The following is a 21,154-nucleotide window of genomic DNA, read 5'->3' on the forward strand; positions in this document are numbered from 1 at the left end:
CAAGTATATATTAGCATGTCAAGTTTAAGCCTTTATGGGATTATAGTCACAATTAAATAAGTTTATGTACACTATAAAGCACCCACCCCAACGTAGGCACTTGGTATATTTAGTTTACTGGCCATCATCAACAGGATTTGCACTGAATCCTTCCAATCCATTTTCCATAGAGGCCACATGAAATACTAATGAAAGATTCTCATCCCTGCTCTCCGTATTTCCCATCCAATCTTCCAGTTTTAAACCTTTCAGTTGTTTTCTACTGCTTCTAGGATAAAGGTGAATGACCTTCTCATAAACTAAAAGACCCACTCACAATCATTCATGACCCCATGCATGGCTTGACCTCGGTATACCTACCTCCCCAGCCTTATCTCATACCACTCTCCCCCTTGCCTGGTACTCCAACCACACTGATCTGCTCCCACATTTCCTTCTAGCACAGGCCATTTTCACATATAATTCCTGTCCAAAATGTGTTTTCCTGCTGTCTGCCTAATTAACCACTACTTATCAGACTTTGCAGAATCATGTTCTCATCCTTTGGAGCAATTATCTATTTGTAAGTTTACATAAATGTGCATGGTTATTTGATTAATGTTTGCATCCCTCACTAGATTATAAATTCCATGAAGGAAGGACCAATTAATTCATGTTCATCATTGTATGCCTAGCACCTAGCACATAGTTGTGGAAAGAAGGAAAAAATGAACTGCCTCTGTTATAATATCTTTTAGAAACTTTTTTCCCCAGAGATATAGATGTATTGAATAAGAATTTTGAAATGTTATACTAGTTTTTTGACCTCTCAGCTTCCAACTCCAGTGAATAGCCCAGTGAGGGAGAGTATTAAAATGGACTAGTTTAAAAATCCTGTGACTTGCTGGATACTAATAATTTTCAAAGATGATTTTTGAAGCACTAACATTTAGAGTGTGAGAATAGTGCTTGCAGAGGAAGTGCACAAGGCAGTCATGAAAAGCCAGCATCTCTAATGCTTGGGGTTTCCTTGCAAGGATTTTCAATTAAGCTCCTTTAGGATTTAAATGTCTCACATAACTGCAACCAAGCGGGTCTATTTCTGGTCATTTAGTAATTCACAGGCTTCCTAGGGGTATGGGTTCCCCAAGCTAAAGTAGAATAAACAGTGAAAAAAAATAGATTCTGTACTTATCTTTAATGTAAAAAAAAAAGGCTAAATTCTTTCCTTGATTCTTTCATTTATTATGGTATCAAGGCATAGCCACAAAATCTGTGGACAATGAAATAGGATTCAATTATTAAAGAAGGAAGCCTCCGCCTTTCTGAATTGCCTTCATCCCATGTGCTGCTGAAAACAGTTCATTATCATGCCTTCTGATGATCTTTTTTACTGCTTTTGAATTCATTAGTTAATAAGGCAGCCTTGTAATAAATACTTTTTAATTACTCTTCAGGTGCAAACATGATGTATCTCCTTCAATGTGATTTTTCCCCAGTTGGGTCCTCTGGAGAACACCCAGCAATCTTTGTGCCACTGTATTTATTACATAAGTCAGGCTAGAATAGAATTTAAAGTTAAGTGGAGGAATTTTGAAGATTATGTAGACATATGGAAGTCACTGAGTTGTGACAGAAGAACCAGAATTCCTCAGAACAAGATTTCATAGCAGGAACTCTGAGGGTAAGCACTGAAGGAGAAGAATACAATTTTTATTTTCATGGCTTTGCTCACTATTTATTTTCTTCAAGGTTCTATCAGAAATTAAGAAAGAACCCAGATACAGTTCCTCTCCTCAGAAGTTTCTAGTCTTCAGGGAGCATTAGCTTTGTATGCAAATATTAATAATACCAAACTCTATAATGGTAAATGCTGTGAGAGGGGGCCATCAGGGGAGCTACACACAGAAGGTTAATTTCTTTCTTTCTTTCTTTCTTTCTTTCTTTCTTTCTTTCTTTCTTCTTTCTTTTCTTTCTTTCTTTCTTTCTTTCTTTCTTTCTTTCTTTCTTTCTTTCTTTCTTCTTTCTTTCTTCTTTCTTTCTTTCTTTCTTTCTTCTTTTCTTTCTTTCTTTCTTTCTTTCTTTCTTCTTTCTTTCTTTCCACAATAATTTATTAACCCCCAAATAGACCAGGCTGTGTGCCAGTCTCTAAGGTTATCATGTTGAGTAAAAACCATGGAACTTACAGTCTAATGGAGAAACAGACATCAATCAGCATCACACTAAAGATTGCAAACTATTGTAGACTAATCTGGGTTCTATGATAGCAAGTGTGCGGTTTTATGAGAGTTTAAGAGAAGTCTGAAAGACAGGATGTAGTGGAAAGCCTGTCTTATAGAGGAAAGATGGCAGGGATTGACTTAGGGTAGAGTGCAGTAGGAATATTCTAGGTAGGGCAACAACATGTCTGGGGTGGGCTCTGCAGCTTGGGAGGTGCTGCTCATACAGAGGTATGTTCTCATGAGGGAGGCCTTATTCAGCTTTCTGTCTCCCAAACACATGTCAACTCCTATCTGGGACTCCATTCCAGAGCCCTCTGTTGCTAGAATTCTCTGGTCTAGCACTCACCCTGAAGGATGAGGTTCCAGCAAGATGGCTCTAACTCAGCTACCTTCCTCAGTATGCACTTGGCCCATGAGAAACCCATGCATCTTTGCCACACCAAATAGTTTTAGTAAAGAATCCACAGGTGCACCCCCCCCCCATCACGCTACTGTATTCCTCCAGTGCCCTTTGTGTTTTAGATCTACTCAACTTGACGTAGCCAATCAGTTGGCTTCAAAGCAGACATCTTATAGGAAAACATGAGATGTCCATCTCCTTGCAGGCATCTTAATCTCTACAAGTGGTTTTTCTGGAGGAGAAGCAGCAGGCAGCCCCACAGGGAGCAAAAAGAAAAGCCACAGAAATCCCTGGGAATCCTGACGGGTTTTCTCTTTCTAATAGTCTGTCTCCTCTCCTTTCCCAGTCTTCTACTTCTATAGACATGGGGATAAGGCTGGTGGGGAGGGTCACAGGGATGACGATTGGGGGTAGCAGGTCAGGCTGGGCAGCTCTTAATAAGCCCTAGAGGGTGTGAGTGTCCCCTGAAAGTTCGTTTCTCCAATTCCTGAACAGCAGGAAGAATCCCGCTCGACACCCCATTGCAGATGTTTCTTTGGGTCAACATGCTTCTTCTTTGCAGCTTTGTTCATCCCAAGTTTTAATGTAAAATATGCATGTATTTATGCTCTAAAAAAAAAAAAAAACTTTAACAGAGAAAGAATAATGTCAACCTTGGTCCAAGAAACCTCAACTTTTCACTCACTGTGAAGCTTATCAGGGAACAGAAACTGATTTAAGATGTTCTTTGGTAAAATAAGTTTACTTTGAGCTCTTCTCTGCAAGGTTAGTGTGGTGTCTCATTCCAGTGAAAGAATATCCAGAAACACAAATCTTAGAATCTAGTATTAATTGTTTTTCTTTCTTATGGAACAGGGACTTTGGAAAACCTAAAACAATAACAGAAAATGGAATTTAGTGAGTAATGAGGGCAAAATCTTTAGTCTGACTGGAAAAGGAGTGGGGTTTTTCCACTTTAATCTTAACATGAATTAGATAAAGGGATCAAAGGGCCACCTACCTAGATATACTCCTCTTTACCTGTTTCCATCTCATCCCAGGTTTTCTGCCTCTTTTGTTCTGATTTGGTTCTGTGCTGCATTGCAGGCTTTTAAATCAAGGAGAGGTAGGTGGCTGTATGTTTGCATCACCTTTTCTCTCTGAGCAACAGGTTGGGGCCCTGGTTTGTGAGTATGTTACAGCCAGTGCACACCTGACAGAATGTTAGAGAAGAATGTGCTTCCAGGACTCGGCTGAGGCTTTTTTCCTGGAACAAGGAAGCTTGCGGCAGGAACAGGCATAGAATGGAGTGGGGCTGACACACACACAGAACACTCCTGGAAAGGTGCCAGTTCTGAACCCTCATGTCTCCTGCACCTCAGTGAGATACCCTCTCAATCAGGGTTCCACAAATACCTGCCCAGGTTATTTTTACGAACCCAGCACTTTATTGAAGAAATTTCCTAAGTATGAACTGCTGAGATTCCCACCCTTATCTCTTTTTTTCCTCAAATTATTTCAAATCTCAGCCCACCTGGTAATCGAGTTTAACAGCAAAAAGATTGACATGATGAAGTTTAGCCTCTATGTCAGTTTAGCAGTGTTCTCTTTGCCCCCATAAACAAGTCGCTGTCGGGGCAAATATTTTGTCCAAAGCCAGGATCTACAGCAGACTCTCATCCTCAGTATTATTGATGTTTTGGTTTAGAAAATGCCTTGTTATAAATAGGGGCAGTCCTGTGCCTTTGTAGGATGTTTAGCAGCATCCTGTCCTCTTACCCACGAGATGCCAGTAGCACTGTCTCCTTCAATTGTGACAATCGAAAATGTCCCCAGACTTTACCAAATGTTCCTTAGGGGGCAAAATTACATGCCACTCTTCATCTGGATAAGAACAATTGGCCTGTAGAGATCATAGAATTGTGTTAGAAAAATTCCGATCTGAATCTCTTTCCAAATGAAACCTTTTTTTCAGAGACTACGGTTAGGGAAAGAACTGATGCCTTCATCTTATAAATTATGATGGCTAATATCACAGGTTGAAGGTTGTCTCCTGAATTTCTGCAGCCCTGCTTTTCTGATAAGAAATTGAAGAGTGCCATGCAATTAATTGCGTCAGAGGGGCTTGCAGAGGGAAGTATAACTCTAACCCATCGCTGTTCCCCAGAACTGGCCGGTATAAATTGCTAGTGCTCATTGACTTACAGATTAATTATTAATGATAGGAAAGCTTATGAATTTTTCAGAATTTTTTCCTTGTTAAATGTAGCAGTCTGACTTCCTATCATGAGCCTAAGATCCCTTCTAACTGTCCTACATCAAAGCCACAGGTTGTCACCCAGGGCGTTATCTTGTTCCATGCAGGCTGCCTGCATATGTTGACTCTAAATTTTTTAATCAGCCATTTTCCAACTCAACTGCACATGTCAAACTGTTGAGACAGAATCCGTTAAGCACTGTCTGAAACCAACAGGGGCCTTGTGGCTTCATGATTCGATATCTCTGTGGCAGAATTTTACAATAAAAAATTACAGAAATGTGTAGTTTGCTAAAATGTCAACAAAATGCCTGCAGAAGTTCAAAGGAGGTAAAATACCACCACCAATAATAATAATATCTCTGTATAGTTATTTCAATTTTCTGAAGGATTTTCATAGCTATTTAAGTATCTCATTTTCTCTAAAACCTATACTTTTAGATCACACCCTTATTTTCATAAAATAAAGTTAATAGGTAGCTGATCCAATAATGTCTTAATAGAATTGATAATGGTGATGATTATAGGTTTAATAATAACAAAAGCATAGAGGAATTTTTTTAATTTTAAAAAATACATAGGTCAACTTAGAGTACCAAGGGTTCCCTGCTACATGGAGGATAAAATATAGGCAATTGCTCAATAAATATATATTTAACACCTATTTTGTGTCAGGAACTAGCTGAGCCATGAACCTGAAAATCATTTAGGTTTCACTTGTTGTTAAAACCATTTCTCAAAAATGTATTTTTTCACTCTCCTGACTTAGAATACAACAAACATCTTGCTGAAAGACATCGTTCTGCAAATCAGATCTGTGTCTAGGAATGCTAGCGTAAAATGGTTATCAACCTGAAACATACATTTGGTATTGCTTTTTTAAAACGCAATCCCGATTGTGAATTTAATTTCCTTGTGAAAGTAAGTTCTTTTTTTAAAGACAGTTAATTGAGATTCCTGGATAAATTTTGTTCCCTGTGAGATTTTATAATAATTTATTAGGGGGGATATTTGCTATAGTCACTACGAAGTGTTTGTTCTGAAGGCCCTAAAAAAAAGCATCCTCTAAGAAAATTCAACTTAGGTATTTTTGCAAATATGAAAGGGCAACATCAGCAAATGAACTATCAAACCTTAAAAACAGTTTCACAGAGGATTGGTCTTGTTTCTGAACTGCAAATAAAATTTAAGGAGAAGAGAAGTCATCTGTCTTGATGGTGATCTACCCCTCAGAGTATTTCTTGGCTGAGGCAATCACAAGTACATTAGAAACAAATTGGATTGTGAAGAGATCGTAGGGCCATCTTGATTTGAACCTCTCCAGTACCAGAACTGTGTACTTCAGTCAATATTGTTTTCATGTTCACTTGTGCTAATTCGAATTGATGTAAAATTGTCCACATAGGTCAGGTAAAAAAGAGAATAGAGCAATTTTCAGCTACTCAAGATAGTCATTATATTATAAGCATTCAAACCAGAATCCAGAGTAGTTTTTGGTGGCAGAGACAGTAATGCTTACAAAATATTTTATGTATTCCCTTACCTTTATTTGCTTCCCATAGGGTAGGGCTATATAACTGGTTCCACCGTGAAGATCTATGAGATCTCCATGCTCTATATTCTCCTATCACAGTGAGCCTGGAAGCCACATATTGTGATGGCAGAGTCATAAAATGGTGGTGCTTCCATCTTTCCAGGTCTCTGAATGACTGTGGAGAACAGAGCCCTCCCCTCTCCCCTGACCCATAATCTACATTGGACATGTAGGATAAGCAAGAAATAAACCATTGTTATCTTAAGACATTAAGATTTCAGGTATGATTTATTACCATGGACTAAATTAGCCTATCCTGATGAATTCATCCCCTTTTTAAATTTACTTTTTCAATATCAACTTACATTTTCTGTAATACACATGGTTATCCTTGCTTATGGTTAACATGGGATTATTGACCCCAACCTCATCAAAAACACAAAATCTTCACCTACCAAGCTCCCTCTCCCCCACCCAATCACTTCTAACTTGCTGAATATGGCAAGAGCAGGCATTAATATATTCCCACAAACAAATTAAGAACTGTTATGTGTGTTAGAATAGTTGATATCCTGATGTATTTTCTCATCTGTAGCACATGATAAATGTATTGCAAACAGGAAGCATTTGATAAATGCTGACAATGTAATTTGGGGTGTGTTTTTGTCATTTCTTTTCTCCCATCTGTTGGAAAATTTGAGACCTCACTCTTTGTGATACTACTTCTTTCTTTTGCCCACAGACACTTTTTAAATAACTAATAAAAAAAATATATCTACTTGGTTATGGATTTGACACCAGGAATTAACTGTTCCTTTGACAGGTCTTAATCAAGGTGAAACACGCCCTTTATAAATATTTTTGGCTTTGAACAATGGTATCACCAATGTAGACACACTCTTCAGGGCAGGAAAAATGAGATAATGATATATGTGGGTAGACTTATGAATAGACCCAATTTCTACCAGGTACTTGTATAATGATCAGCCTGAGACTAGAAATTAAGCATGTCTTGTATTTGTGACATGCTGCTCAAAGGAAATAGAAGTGCATGTGACATTCTCATATGCCCTGGAAATTATACTACTTTACTTCAATTTTAATTGCCATGGGCAGCTCTATAATTTAGAGCCCTGCTTGTTTTCTACTGCTTAAGATCTGTGCTATGGCACGATCACATACACACACACTCATCTGTATGTACATAGACAGTCACTAAACACATAATTGTAGAAGCTGGAAAATTTGATTTTATTTTGACCTTGTGAGTAAGTTTTATACTGCTTTATCAATATTTGAAAAATGATATTTACATCCACTTAAATTAAAGAGCAGACATTTTTAGCAAAAGCATTTGATTTTATTTGTGCATAGAGGTATTTTAGACATTATTGGATGTTTTCTAGATTTCTCATTTAACATATTATTTTTGCCAGTTATCAATTGCTTTTCACCATGACTCAGTGATGACATCAAAATTATTCAATAGCACAAAATGGCATTTTATACCTTTAATATTCCTGTCAAAATCTGCTGCCCGAACAGGATTTCGGAAATTAATAGTAACTAAATCCAAAACTAATAACAATAAAAATACTTTACATTTGTTCAATACTTTACTAATTTCAAAAAATAGCCCTTCTTTTCTATTTTTGAAAGAATCCTAAAAGTTGTTCCAACTTCCCTTTGTGACAGAGAGATGGTTAAAAGTATGCACTCTGGATTCAGAGAGAACTGAATTCACATCCCACCTCCACTGTTGTGGGATTCTCGAACAGAGAGATGGGACACCGAAGCTATAAACAGGAAGCAGCATTTATTGATGCCAGCACCGGCTCAGTGGATTCTTATCTAAAGGCTGAGACCTGATTATAACCTGGCGAGCAGTTTTATACCATCTTGTACTTCAATATTTTCACACAGCTATAGATATTGCATATAAGGAAGGAGAACATAAAGAGAACATTGCCAAACTATATAAGGAAATCAGCTTAATTGTTTAAGCGGGTTTCAGACTGCCACGTCAGCCAGAGATTCCTGGGGAAGGGTGAGGGGTGCATTCAGGAACTAATTGATTCTGTTACTGTAAGCAACACTCAATGGAGAAAATTGGATACTCAGACAGCTTTGTTAGCCAGTGGAGCAAGTAGGGCTTAACAGCACCAGAGCACGAGCTCCTCCTGGTTAAATTTCTTACAGTTTTTATATACTTTTGCAATGTCCAGGCAAGGGGGCATGTGATTCCTTTGTCTGAGGTTTGAGGTGCACCTCATGACTCAGGATGTGGGGAGGGAGTTTGGAGTGAGAGGCTGCAAGGGGGAAGGAATTTCCAGACCACTGGTTTTATCTATTTACAGGTCCTTTGTCTTGTAGATGTTGCAAGAGTTTCCAGAGGCCATTTAGAGATTTATAGGATGTGGTTAATCTATGACCAGCTGAGTTGGTCATTTCTCCAAGCTCTTTCCATTTTCCAGATACCTCCTCTCCTCTCATAGTTCAAGCAGGAAATGGTCAGGCAGGGTCAGGCTGCCACACTACCACTTCTTTGAGATGTTGCTTTAATCTCTCTGAGCCTCAGTTTCTTCGTCTGTAAAGTGATATTGATGCAAGACATGGCAAATTTCTCTGAGTTGGTTGGGGGAGACCAAGCCCTGCTCCAAGTGAGGAAGAGGGTTCTTTAGGGGAGAGTGAAGAAAGAATTCAACACACACACCAAAGTTAGATTTAAAAGGAAAGTTTATTAGAAAAGAAGTAATATGCCACAGAGTGAGGTCTCCTCCAGAGGCAGAAAATGAGAGAGACAGGGACAGTGAGAGAGATAGGTAAAGGAACTGAGAGGGACCCTGAGTATTAGGGGAATTTGGTTTATATATCATTCTTTAGTTCCTGTGAGTTATTGTTTTAAAGATTTTGTTTACCCATTTCCTTTGATATAGACATACAATGAGGAAGGGGAAAGGGTATGTAGGGTGAAAAGGTAAGAATATGTAGAGTGAAAGGCCTGCTGGCAGTTTCCAGCCTTTAATCCATAGGTTCCCCATGGTTTTAGCCAGAGGGAATGACTCTTGGTTCTTGTTTCCCCTGCACAGGTGTGGGGAATGGGTTGTTAGTAATCCAGCAGAAATCTTCCTTTGTTCTGAAGGTGTCCTCCTGGCCTGGCTGTAGGGCTGATGAGCACATTGCAGTCTTGGATTCTGGCTTGATTAACATTTTAATTCTCTTGCCTCCTCCCTACTTTAGTATTGATCGTAGCAGTAATACCTACCTCAAGGATTAAACAAGATAATGAATGAAACACTTGGTATGATGCCAGGTATAGTAAATACTCAGTATTCAAAATATGTGAGCTCTTATGTGGCCCATAGGCGAATAGCGGGCACGTTCTGTGCTTATCCCGCTCTCACAGCTCATAGTACAGTGCCTGATACAAAGCAAAGTTTAATGGTGAATCGAGTATTAATACTTCCAGTTTCCAGATGAAGAAACTGAGGCTCTATTATTCATACCACTTTAGTCAGTTACTCTCTGTTCCTTCTGCACTTAAACACCAATTTCTCTTATACATTCCAGAAAGACTTATTAAGTTTAAGCCATTTGTATTCGGATTTCTATTTAGCTCATGATTTGAACACCTATTACGTATCAGACACCACACTAACTGCTTGGACAAACTTACCTCATTAACTCATCAAAACAACTCTGCCAAGCAGATATTATCTTCATCTCAAATTTAATTTTGCAAATATTCTTGCTCACTTAGCATACATCAGTCACTGGAGATTTTATAGTGCACAAAAAAGAGGTCCCTGTTCTCCAGATATTTATAGTCTTACAGAGAACATGTCCTGGAGCAAATAGTGCAAATGTGATGGGAGAGATAAAAGAGGAGAGTCAGAATGTTATGGGGACTGAGAGCACGTGACCTTTGCTGGGGCCAAGAAGGCTCCTAAGAAAGCAATATTGAGGCTGAAAGTTGAGTTAATGAGTAAATGCTAGCCAGACAAAAATGGCAGAGGAGGGCAGAACATGTGCATCAGCCTGGGGCCATGAAAGAATATATCACATTTGAGAACCTACAGGAAGCACAAATGGCCTGAGCCTGGAGGGCAAGACAGAGTAGTGACAGATAAGGCTGGAAAGCTGTGCAATAGCCAGATGGCAACATCTCCCTAAGCTTTGATAAGGATCTGGGACTCCTATCGCCAAAGGAAATGGAACATATTGAAAGGTCTTGAGCAAGAAAGTGATATCAGCAAATGCAGTACTGCGCATGGATTCAGTTCTTGCTCTCAAGTGTGATTCACAGCATCAGCATCACCCAAGAGCTAGTTAGAAGGGCAAATTCTTCGGTCTCATCTCAGACTTACTGAATCAAAACTCTTGAAGGCTGAAGTCCATAACTGTGTTCTAAAAAGTTCTCTAGTTAATTCTCACATGCACCATAGTTTGAGAACCACTAACTTTTGGTAGAGATGCTCATTCTTTGCTGCACACTGGAATCCCCCGGACAGTTAAAAAAAAAAAAATACATATGCCTGGGCCCCAACCCAAATGTCTGATTTAGTTGGATATCAGGATTGCCTTTCATCTCCCCCAGAAGCTTCTAATGTGCAGCCAGGATTGAGAACTACTATATCGGATAGGATGCAGGTAAACAGGTGAGTGGTTCAGGAAGGAGACAATGGCAGTCTAGCCCAGGGAAGTAGATGAACAGAATAGATGGGTTCGAAACATATATAAGGAGTGACTGCACAGTTAAAAGGGGATAAATCAACCCAGTCCCCAGCATCCTCTCTTCACAAAACCATCTCTTTTAGTCCATATCCCGGGCTTCAGTTGCCACACTCCCACTCAGAAAGACAATGCCCACTCCTTTCTTTGAATGGCTTCAATTCCCTGTATCCTCAGGATAGTACAGGCGAAGTGGACCACCTCTCAGCCCCAGCTGTGAAAATCATCAAGATGACCCTTAAAAAACACATCTGGTCCTGCATGCTGGATAAAAAACAAAGACTCTGGCCTCAATAATACTAAACTATAGCCTTGACTCTATGGACTTGCATCATCTTCAAGGCATCATGCTAAATGCTTAATGAGTACAACCTTCTTTCATCCTTATAACAAGCCTCGGCTCTTGGTATTGTTACTATTAGGATTCCCACTTTGCAGATGAAGCCACAGACAGAGTTCAGTATATTGTCTAGTGTCACAGATATGGTAAATGATAGATTTGAGCCCAGATCTGTTTTCACTTCCTGGATCCCTGACCACTATGCCCTATAGAGCTATTCTTGCAAAGAAGGAAAATATAATAAATACATGTGATACATAGAAGATTCAGATACCAGACTGGCTAGCAAGTTAATACATGGCTAAAATAATTAAGGAAGGTTTCCCTGAAGGAAATGTGTCTTGAATGATATGTCAGACTTGACATGGTGTAAAGGAGAGAGGAAGTCACTCTAGGAGTGGGGTGGGAATGGGGAAAGACTGATTGAGCACTGTAGAATCTTAAAGAAATGGATTGTTTTCTGTTTGGGATATTTTTATGTATTTATTTGCTCTTTGTTCAGGGAACTACTGCATTTGGAGCTCTTATGTTATGTTTACTGCATTGCCAGAAGCGAGCAAAGACATAAAATCAGTGACTCAAATGCAAAAGTTGTTCTTATTGGCTGGCAAATTCTGGTAGCTAAACCCTGCATTTTGCAATTGAAGAGTAGTATGTACTTTAGTTTGGAAACCTTGACCTACTCAAGGTCTTCTCTTGGCAAGAAATTAAGACATGGTAGAGAAAGACACAAATGATCTCATTTTACCTCTTCCACAAATGAGGTATTATCTGTTTGAAGGATTTATATAAAAAAACAGAAGATAATTGAGTGTGACCGGGACACCAAACTCCACGTTTTCACTACAAATAATTCTGGAACAGAGCCCTAGTAAAGACTCAGGTTGGGGGCTAGTTTGCATACTTAATTAGATTTGCTCTCAATAATAATAATAGAAATAATCATAAACCCACAATATGTTGAACTCCTATAGTGCAAAAATGTCTAGTATTATTATTGTTACAATAGTCCTCTGAGGGTATTGTTTTATAGCTATCAGTACAAATGCTCAGGGAGGTTGAGTACCCTGTGAGCATGTGAAAGAGGTAGGGTTTGATTTTAAGCTTTTCTGATTCTAAAATCCCTGCTCTTTGTTCTAAAGGTTATCCCCTTGGTGCAGGGCCAACTATCTCTGGAAATACTGGGAAAATACTTAATGTTTTGAAACTTTGTTTCTCACCTGAAAGTGGGAAAAATCTGTTCTGCCACTTTAAGTATTGATAGAATCCAAATTTGAGTAAGGGAGAAAGAAGTATGTGGGCTGTAGAATGGCTGCTAAGGTTTACTGAATGTAACAGTATGTCAGGTCCTCTGCTAAGTGTCATACACATACTATTGCATTTAACCTCTTATCAATCCTATAATGTAAGTATTGTGTTATTGTTTCCATTTTAGAGTTAAGAGAATTAAAAAATTAAAAGCTAAGGCTCAGAAAAGTCTAATAACTTGCTCAACATCACTCAGCTTCAAAGTAGAAAAGCAAGGATTTGAACCTGCACAGTAGAGAGGCGGCCCCTGACAACCACACTCTATAACCTCCACATTAAAGATAGGCAAAGAAGAGACAGGCTGTAAGAAAGGGGAGGAAATGAATTTGGAGGTGGCAGCCAGGCATCGAATGCAGTAATGTAGCCACCCTCCCAAACCCAGCACGTTCTTGAGACAGAAGCTTGGAGAGCCACATCCCCTGGTTGAGAACTGCCACTGTCCCGGCTGTAACTTGCCGGACTGCAGTGCACCAGGAAAGCAGCATTTGCTGGAGCTGTTTGTCTCTGAAGAAGGATAAAAAATATGAGGATTTGGAGAAAAGATGGGGCAAAGCCAAGTGATGAGAGTGATTTACAGGGAGGCGCCTCCACCATCCTCCACAATAACTCTTGGCAGCCTGCTTCTCAGACACTAATCCCAGAAAACTAAAGGGCCAGGCTGGGAAATGGAGAGGAAACAGATTGACCTAAACCCAGGTCAGCAGGTAGCTTGCACTACAGCTGCTTATGGCACACCTGCCTCAGTCCCCCAAAGCTCAGAATTAAGGATTCTTTATCAGGAATGTGACTTGTTTTTGGCTAGCAAAGTTCAGTTTTCCCCTATTTCTGCAGAGAATGGCACTTCCCAGGACACAACCACTAAGCTGCAAGACAGCATACTAGAAGTTAGCAGATTAGGAATTTGGTGCCAGCTCTCACTGATTATTGTGTGACTGTGAGCAGGTCACTTACCTCTTTGAGTCACGGTAATTAACTCAGTCTATAGTCAGTTAGAGACTGGTATGTATTTGGTACCAGGCAAGGTTCCAAGGATGCAGAAGTGAGCAAAGTCACACACATCAGTGTCTGGATAGAGCTGGCAGCTAGATGGTGAATGTCAAATAATCACATGAGTACATGTAAAATTATAGTCGTGACAAATGCTAATAAAGAAAAGGTGCCAGAGAGCTTGTAATCGGAGAAAGTCACTGAGTTTGGAGGAGTCAGAGGAGAGTTTGCTGCAAAGCTAAAGGATGAAAGACAGGAACCAGTTACCAGTCAAGGGAAACACGAGAGAGAATGCTCCAGGTGTGAGGAACAGCATGTGCGAAGACCTGACAGCATGAGGAAGCCAATCCTTCTAAAGCGAGGCACCCAGTGAAGTATCCTGAGTCAGGGGTGGGATGCCCCACAGGCCACAGAACTCAGCGGGGCCTATACTCCAGCCTGAAGTTTCTGCATCATCTCTAAAGCTTCTTCCAGACACAGCTATGGGTCATTTTCATTTTAGTCCTGAAGATGAAGTGTGTCTATTTGCTCTGAGGCTGAGTACCACAGAATTTTCTAGAAAGCAGAGCAATTATTCACATAAAGTGACTTGCCTGTTTCTGTTTAAATTTTCTGCATATTTGAATCACGCCTTCTCTTTGTTTGACTGAAGTCTTACTCTCATCTATAATAATGATGACTTTGGAAGAGTTCAGAGTTGGCATCACTTCTATATTATTGTAATATGTGAGCACCAGAGAATTCAGGCTTTCCAGGGAAAGCTGGTGTCCGGGGATGTCCCCCTGCCACATGTCAGGCCAATCGTTCACAGCTTTGAGGTTAATGAGGAGGTTAATGAGGAGGCTCCAAGCCTGGGTCCTATAATGACTTCTCCATCACCTAAAGGTCAAACAAGGCATTTGCATGTGGGTACTTTTTTTTTACTGAGATATAGACCCCACAGAGAGAGCATATCTCCTAGTATGTTGTTGGGGTGTTCACATGTATTACGCACATGGTCAGATAAATTTGGGAAATGTGGGGCCACACAGGGCTGCCTTGGCTTTCTCACTAATATGTCTTGTGGCTTTCCAGGAAGGAGATAGAGAGAGCAGATTTATTTGGCCACAAAACTATATCTCATCAAGGATCTGCAGGACAAATGTTCTCCAGAATATAACTTTCAGAAATGCTCATCTCGGCTTTACAGAGACTCCTGGAACATAGTAGCTTAGCGTTTTTATCTGTCAGATGAATGAATTGTGAAAGATAGGTCATGACTTTGGCCTAAGATCCTCCAGCAAACAGCAAATCGAGGACCAGAACACAGGAACCTTATGTCCACCCCTTCCCGCGTCTGGTTTCTTTCATAAATCACTAACAGCAAGGTGGGGAATTAACATCTGATCAATGCCCCCCCCCCTAAAATAAGGATAATTCTAGAAACTAACTGCTAAACTACAGGCCCTACTAACTACCAACACTATGCTAGTTGCTTTGCATGCATATTATCTCACTTAAGCTTCCTAACAATATGCTGAGGTAAGTATCTTATCCCAGATTTACAGATGAGGAAATGGAGGCTTAGAAAGTTTCAATGACTTGTTTCCTTCGAGTAAAGAAATTGCAAAGCCAAGATTTGTACTCAAGTTGGCCTCATTTCCCTTGAAGCATGTCACACATTGTCTCTCAATAACCCTGTAGGATAAAAAAGATCCCCACTTTGCAACCGAGAGAACCGAAGCTCAGGTGACTTTAAGGGACTTGACAAGGTCATACAACAAGAGAGTGAAATAACTGGGTACAAATTCCTCTTTTCCGGCTTCCCAGGCCTGTGTCCTCTGCCTCTTTCAGGTGCAGATCAGCCCAGCAGCACTGCTGGTCTGAGTTTTTGTCTCTGCATTGACTGAAGGTGCAGTCATGAGCAGGAGAGAGTCCCAAGCCTCCAGAGGGGCTTGAACTGATGGCTTAGGCGATACCTTCTGCACTTAGGCAGTGCTGAGCTCAGTTCCCCATCATTTCAAAAGAAAAGCCTAGGGAAAGAGTTCTCTTTGCTTGCCTGGAAAATCAAAACAACCACACTGCCCCTGCTTGACCTCTGCTAGTAGGAAGATTATTTGTCTAATTAGGTAAAAAGCCTTAATGCACATGCCCATATTTTAACCCTAATGAGCTGTCAGTGGGAAAGTTTTGCCCTTGGCCTGGTTTGCCAGCTGATCTTTCCTTGCCTCAGTGGAAAAGACCAGCACAGTAAACAGAATGTCGTTTCCATGGAAGCTCATTCTCTGGCTTTTTCTTTGCAGCACTTGAAAAGGTAATTACTTGATTTCGCTTTATATTTTTGGATTTCATACAGTGGAGCTGTCAAGCTCCTCGATTGAGGATGGCCTTCTCTATCATGCTAGGCTATTTTAGGGAGCTGTGGTTGCAATTCCATTTTTATCCTCCCTTCAGATCATTAGCTATCAGGCAGCAGTGTGCGCTTTTCGCTCATTCCTGCTAATTAAAGTCTAACGGAGCAAAGGGACGTGACCCTGGAGAAAGTGGGAGACACTGAGAAGCCAGGGAAATTCGTCAAGAAATGCGAGCTGCTTATCATCTTCTTTTCTGGGCACAGATGATAGACCAAGACCACACATACATATCAGAGAGGGATGCCATCCCATTTGGTGCATTCTCATCTGAATCTTTAATGCCCTTTTGTGGTCCATGTCCGAAATACAGTCAGCGTGGGCTAACCTAATAACACCAAAGTCAGCCACCATTTCCTAGGGTTTGCTGCATGCCAAGCACTGGGCCAACCACTTTATAACCATTGTCTCAGTGAATCCTCATGACAGCCTTAGCTAGAGTTGTTATCCTGATCATTCAGATAAAGCACAGAGAGGTTAAGTAACTTATCCAAAGTAACACAGCTACTAAGTGGCAGAGCCAGGCTAAGGATACACTCATTGCTATTATTTCTTAGGGAGGGCTCTGGCACTGCTACAGCCTCCCCAGGGGAAAATAAAATCATCCAATCGTGATAGGGGACAAAGGGTAGATATTTCTTTGCCCATCAGTGGAGGCTCTGTGTGAAATCGATCCATATATACCAGGAACAAAGTGAGGGCACTGAGTTATTTAATTGTCAAGACCAGTTAGAAAACTGAATTGGGCATTGAAGAAGGAAGCCAAGATAACATAGAGAAAAAGAGCTTTAATTTAAGAAGGGCGGACTGCATTTCAAATGGCTGGCACACTCTCCTAGCCATGGCATCTAAGGCACTTTCCTGAACCTGACTGAGACTCAGGTTCCCCATCAATAAAATGGGATAATAATGGCATGTACTTCATAAAGTTATTTCACATGTGGAATTTCCCAGACTGTTCTGTGGAATGCTTTCAGTGACATAATTGTGTAAAAGACAAAGTTAAATGCAGTTAAATAGGCTTATTTACTCTAGAGTATCTCAGAATTTTTATTATGTTAATATATATTACAAATTTCAGGAGGGAGCAGCAACTCCTGATCCGAGTACTTTTCCGGGCAGAGTGCACATTATCATATGTTTCTTGGGATCCTTTAGAAAAGGCTATAACACAGGTCATGGGGTACCCAGGCTTACCATAGGCATCAATATATACTAATCTCTTCTCTTTTGTGCCCAAATTGTTCAATAACCATACCTGTTCTTGCTAGATTTAAGCTTCATGGAGACAAGGACTGGATCTGTCTTGTTCCTTTTTGTATCCAGTGTCTTGGCGTATCAAGACATCTGTAGAAATTTGATAAATGAATGAATAGATGAGTGAACCAATGAATAAATGAATGAAGCTTAGTGTAGACTAGCCTGGTCATCTTCACTGTCAGCATTCTTTGCTGTTTCTTTGCATTCAATGAGGCCAGTGGGAGAACTCAAATGCCTCTTCGAAACTTAGTAACGGAGGTGGTTCTATTAGAGTTTTCCCTTTTCAGTTTTACCTTGTGTGAGCATCATATCTTCTGACAGAATTCCCAACTAAAGTCGTGAATAAAATCCCTAACCAAATCATTTTGTTGCTTCTCAGTGAAGTAGTTCCTTTGTGTATGTATTTCGAATCAGTATTTCTGAGTGTTTCCAGTGGGTTTGCACCTAGATCTAAAGAAGCCTTGGACTTCCAGAAGAATCAAATAAAAATATCTTGTTGGAACTTAAAAACAGCACTGAGGATACAATGTTTCCCACATGCGCCTATTGGCAAGTGGTGATGGATGGACCACTGACCAGTGCTGTGACTACTTTCATGTGGTTTTCTTTATATTTATTTAGAATAGGATTCCTAACTCTGGACATTATGCAATGTGTGTGTGTGCGCGCACGCGTGTGTGTGTGTGTGTGTGTGTTAAAAAACAGTCAAGTTGGTTGAAGTCTAACAGATATCCTTAATGCAGAACTTCTTGGAGACTTGGTGTGCTTCAACACAGCACTTCCCATACCATACTTATCCAAACATTCTTTTGGAGACTTCCTGGATCCCTTTCTTCTACAAAATCAAATAAGATTGTTGTTCAGCAGGACACCTTTTGGGAAATGCTGCCTTAGACAATATGGCCAAAGGTTGCAGTCCAGTCTTTATGATCTAAGAAGTAGTCCCACTCCTCAAAACTGTGGAAAGAAGAGAAGCTGACTCCCGAATTGAACGAGGTTTATCACCTTGTTCAAAAAATGCATAGCATAAAGCTAGATAGATTTCTATGCATTTTGTAAAACAAACCACAGACTAGTTGAAGCTTCAAAAGTATGGCAATAAATTTTCTAGTGTTTTTGTTTATATCATATTAAATTAACTTATTGTCTATACCATTTTATAGTGTAAATGAAATTTTTTAAGCATGAAACTTGGTTTTTGTTTTCAAATTTCTGAATAAAACTTTCATCACTCTTAAATTTCTGAATAACAGCAGCTTTTAAAAGAAAAGAACTTTAAAAACTCATATTTAAAAAAATTAGTTTCAAGTATATAGTACATTGGTTAGAAATCTATATAGTTTATAAAATGATCCCCCCAATTGCTCCCTCTCTCCCCTGACCCTCCACCTAGCCAACATATTAATGCTAACTGCATTCCCTATGCTGTGCTCCCCATCCCTATGACCATCCATCAACTGCTAATTTGTACTTCTTTAACCCTTCATCCCATTCTCCCAGCCCCCAAATCTTTTTCCCTTTTATCCATCACCAAATTGTCCACTATATTTATGAGTCTGTTTTTGATTAGTTTGTTTTTATTCCTTAGATTCCACATATAAGTGAAACCATATAGTGTTTATCCTTCTCTGTCTGACTTAAATACTTTCTAGGTCCATCAAAACAATATCTTTTTCCATCTCCTTCCTTTTCATATGTAGGAGTCTTGTTTTCTTATCCTTTCAGCCACTCTATCTTTTGGTTGGAGCACTTAATTCTTTACCATTTAAGGTACTTATGTATAGGAATGTAGTTGTTACCATTCTTTATTCCTGTTTTTGATACATGTTTTTTCTTCTTAAAGACATCCCTCCAACATTTCTTGTAATACTGGCTTGGTGATGATAAACTCCTTTAGCTTATTTTTGTCTGGGAAGCTCTTTATCTGTCCTTCAACTTTAAATGATAGCTTTGCTGGATAAAGTATTCTTGGTTGTAGATCCTGAGTCTTCATCCTGTCAAATATTTTTTGCCAAGCCTTTCTGTCCTGCACAGTTTCTTCTGAGAAATCAGCTGCCAGTCTTATGGGTGTTCCCTTGTAGGTAACTATCTACCTTTCTCTTGCTGCTTTTAATATTCTTTCTTTGTATTTAACCTTTGGCATTTTAATTATGATGTATCTTGGTGTGGGCCTCTTTGGATCCCTATTTTGGGGGGTTCTCTGAGCTTCCTTGGGTTGTATGTCCATTTCCTTCACCAGGTTAGGGAAGTTTTTCATCATTATTTCTTCAACAGTTGTTAAACATCTTGATTTTCATCAGGTATGCTGATTAGATGAATATTTAAACCCTTAATAGTGTCCCATATGCTCCTTAAATTATTTTTATAATCTAGCATCTTTTTCCGTGCCATTCTGGTTGCATATCCTTGGCTTTCCCATCCTCCAGATAAGACATTTGATCTTCTTCTTTATTCACTTTGTTTATTCCTTCATTTATTCCATTTAACATATTTCTCATCTCAGATAATGGGTTCTCCATTTCAGACCGATTCCCTTTTATAATTCCCATTTTCATTTTTATGTTTTTTTTTTTATTTCTTTGTTTGAGTTCTCTACACTTTCCAAAAATTCATTGAGCATCTTTATAACCAGTGTTTTGAACTCTGCATCTGTTAGATTACTTGACTCCATTATATCCGGATCTCTGTTCTATTCTCTGCATCTTTGTCTTCCCATTTTGGCTGTCTTTCCATGTCTGTTTCTATGTACTAAGTAAAGCTCCTAAGATTCCCAGTCTTATTAGTATGAATTTGTGAAGTAAGTGTCCAGTAGCACAGTCCTGAAAGGGGTTCAGCTGTAGGCCAAATTTAGCCCAAGCCTCTATCCTTTGGGGCCACCTGTTAAGATTCAGCAGCAATCCACAAATTCTGTGCTTATATTTGCCTCAAAAGGCCACACCAGAAACCAAAGCCAGCTGCTTCTTCCAGTGTGAGTCTCAGCAAGGAGCATCTGGATGTGGCTTAGGTAGAGTTTGGGGAGGCGTGGTTTCATGGAATCACCTGGGCAGAGTGACCTTTGTTATCCTGTTTGATGATGTCATGGCTGTGCATCAGAGCTATGGCAGTGCTGCATCCAGTGCACTGGTTGGGGGAAGGCTCAACAGAGAACAATAGATACTACCAGCACTTCTATACAGAGCAAGTCTTGTCTTGGCCCTCACTCCAACAATGTCTCCCTGTAAGTCCCTGGTGCCCCCTGCGTGCAGCTGAATTGGCACTGGTGCTCAGGGTGAGCAGATCCATCACCAAGAAAACTCATTTGTGGATGCAGCCCCTTTAAGAGGCATCTACCGCTGCTGCAGCCTCTGTCTCATTCAGCCACCCAGGACCAAGCAGCCCTGCATCCTCACCCCATCCTGCCTTCTGCCAATGCAAGATGATTTCTTGGATTTCTCCCAAATTGTATGACTTGTTCATCTTGGGCTGCTGCTCCTTGTTTCTGTCACAACTTCGATTTGGTCACTAGAGGGATAAACAGAGCCTCTATCATCTACGCCATTTTTTTCTCCTCTACTCATGTACTTCTTAAGAGTTAATATATACTGAAAAGAGACATAAAGCCCATCCTATTTGAATCCCACCGTCCCCTACTTATTAACCTTTTCTGTGATTAAAATAAATCATAAATTACTGAACAAAGTAGACTCAATTACAGTTTGAAGGATAACACTAGGCTTGCAGAGGACTTCAATCCATAGAACAGGGATCAGCCACTCCAACTAGGGCCT

General features: G+C 39.9%; 1 protein-coding gene across 15 annotated transcripts in view; it reads left to right on the forward strand.

Annotated features, from left to right (window-relative positions):
- CADPS (calcium dependent secretion activator) overlaps window positions 1-21,154 on the forward strand; it is a 442,570-nt gene that overhangs the window by 171,709 nt on the left and 249,707 nt on the right. The gene's annotated exons all lie outside the window — the stretch shown is intronic.

This window comes from Rousettus aegyptiacus, unplaced genomic scaffold (assembly GCF_014176215.1).
Source record: "Rousettus aegyptiacus isolate mRouAeg1 unplaced genomic scaffold, mRouAeg1.p scaffold_m13_p_4, whole genome shotgun sequence".
Classification (NCBI taxonomy): domain Eukaryota; kingdom Metazoa; phylum Chordata; class Mammalia; order Chiroptera; family Pteropodidae; genus Rousettus; species Rousettus aegyptiacus.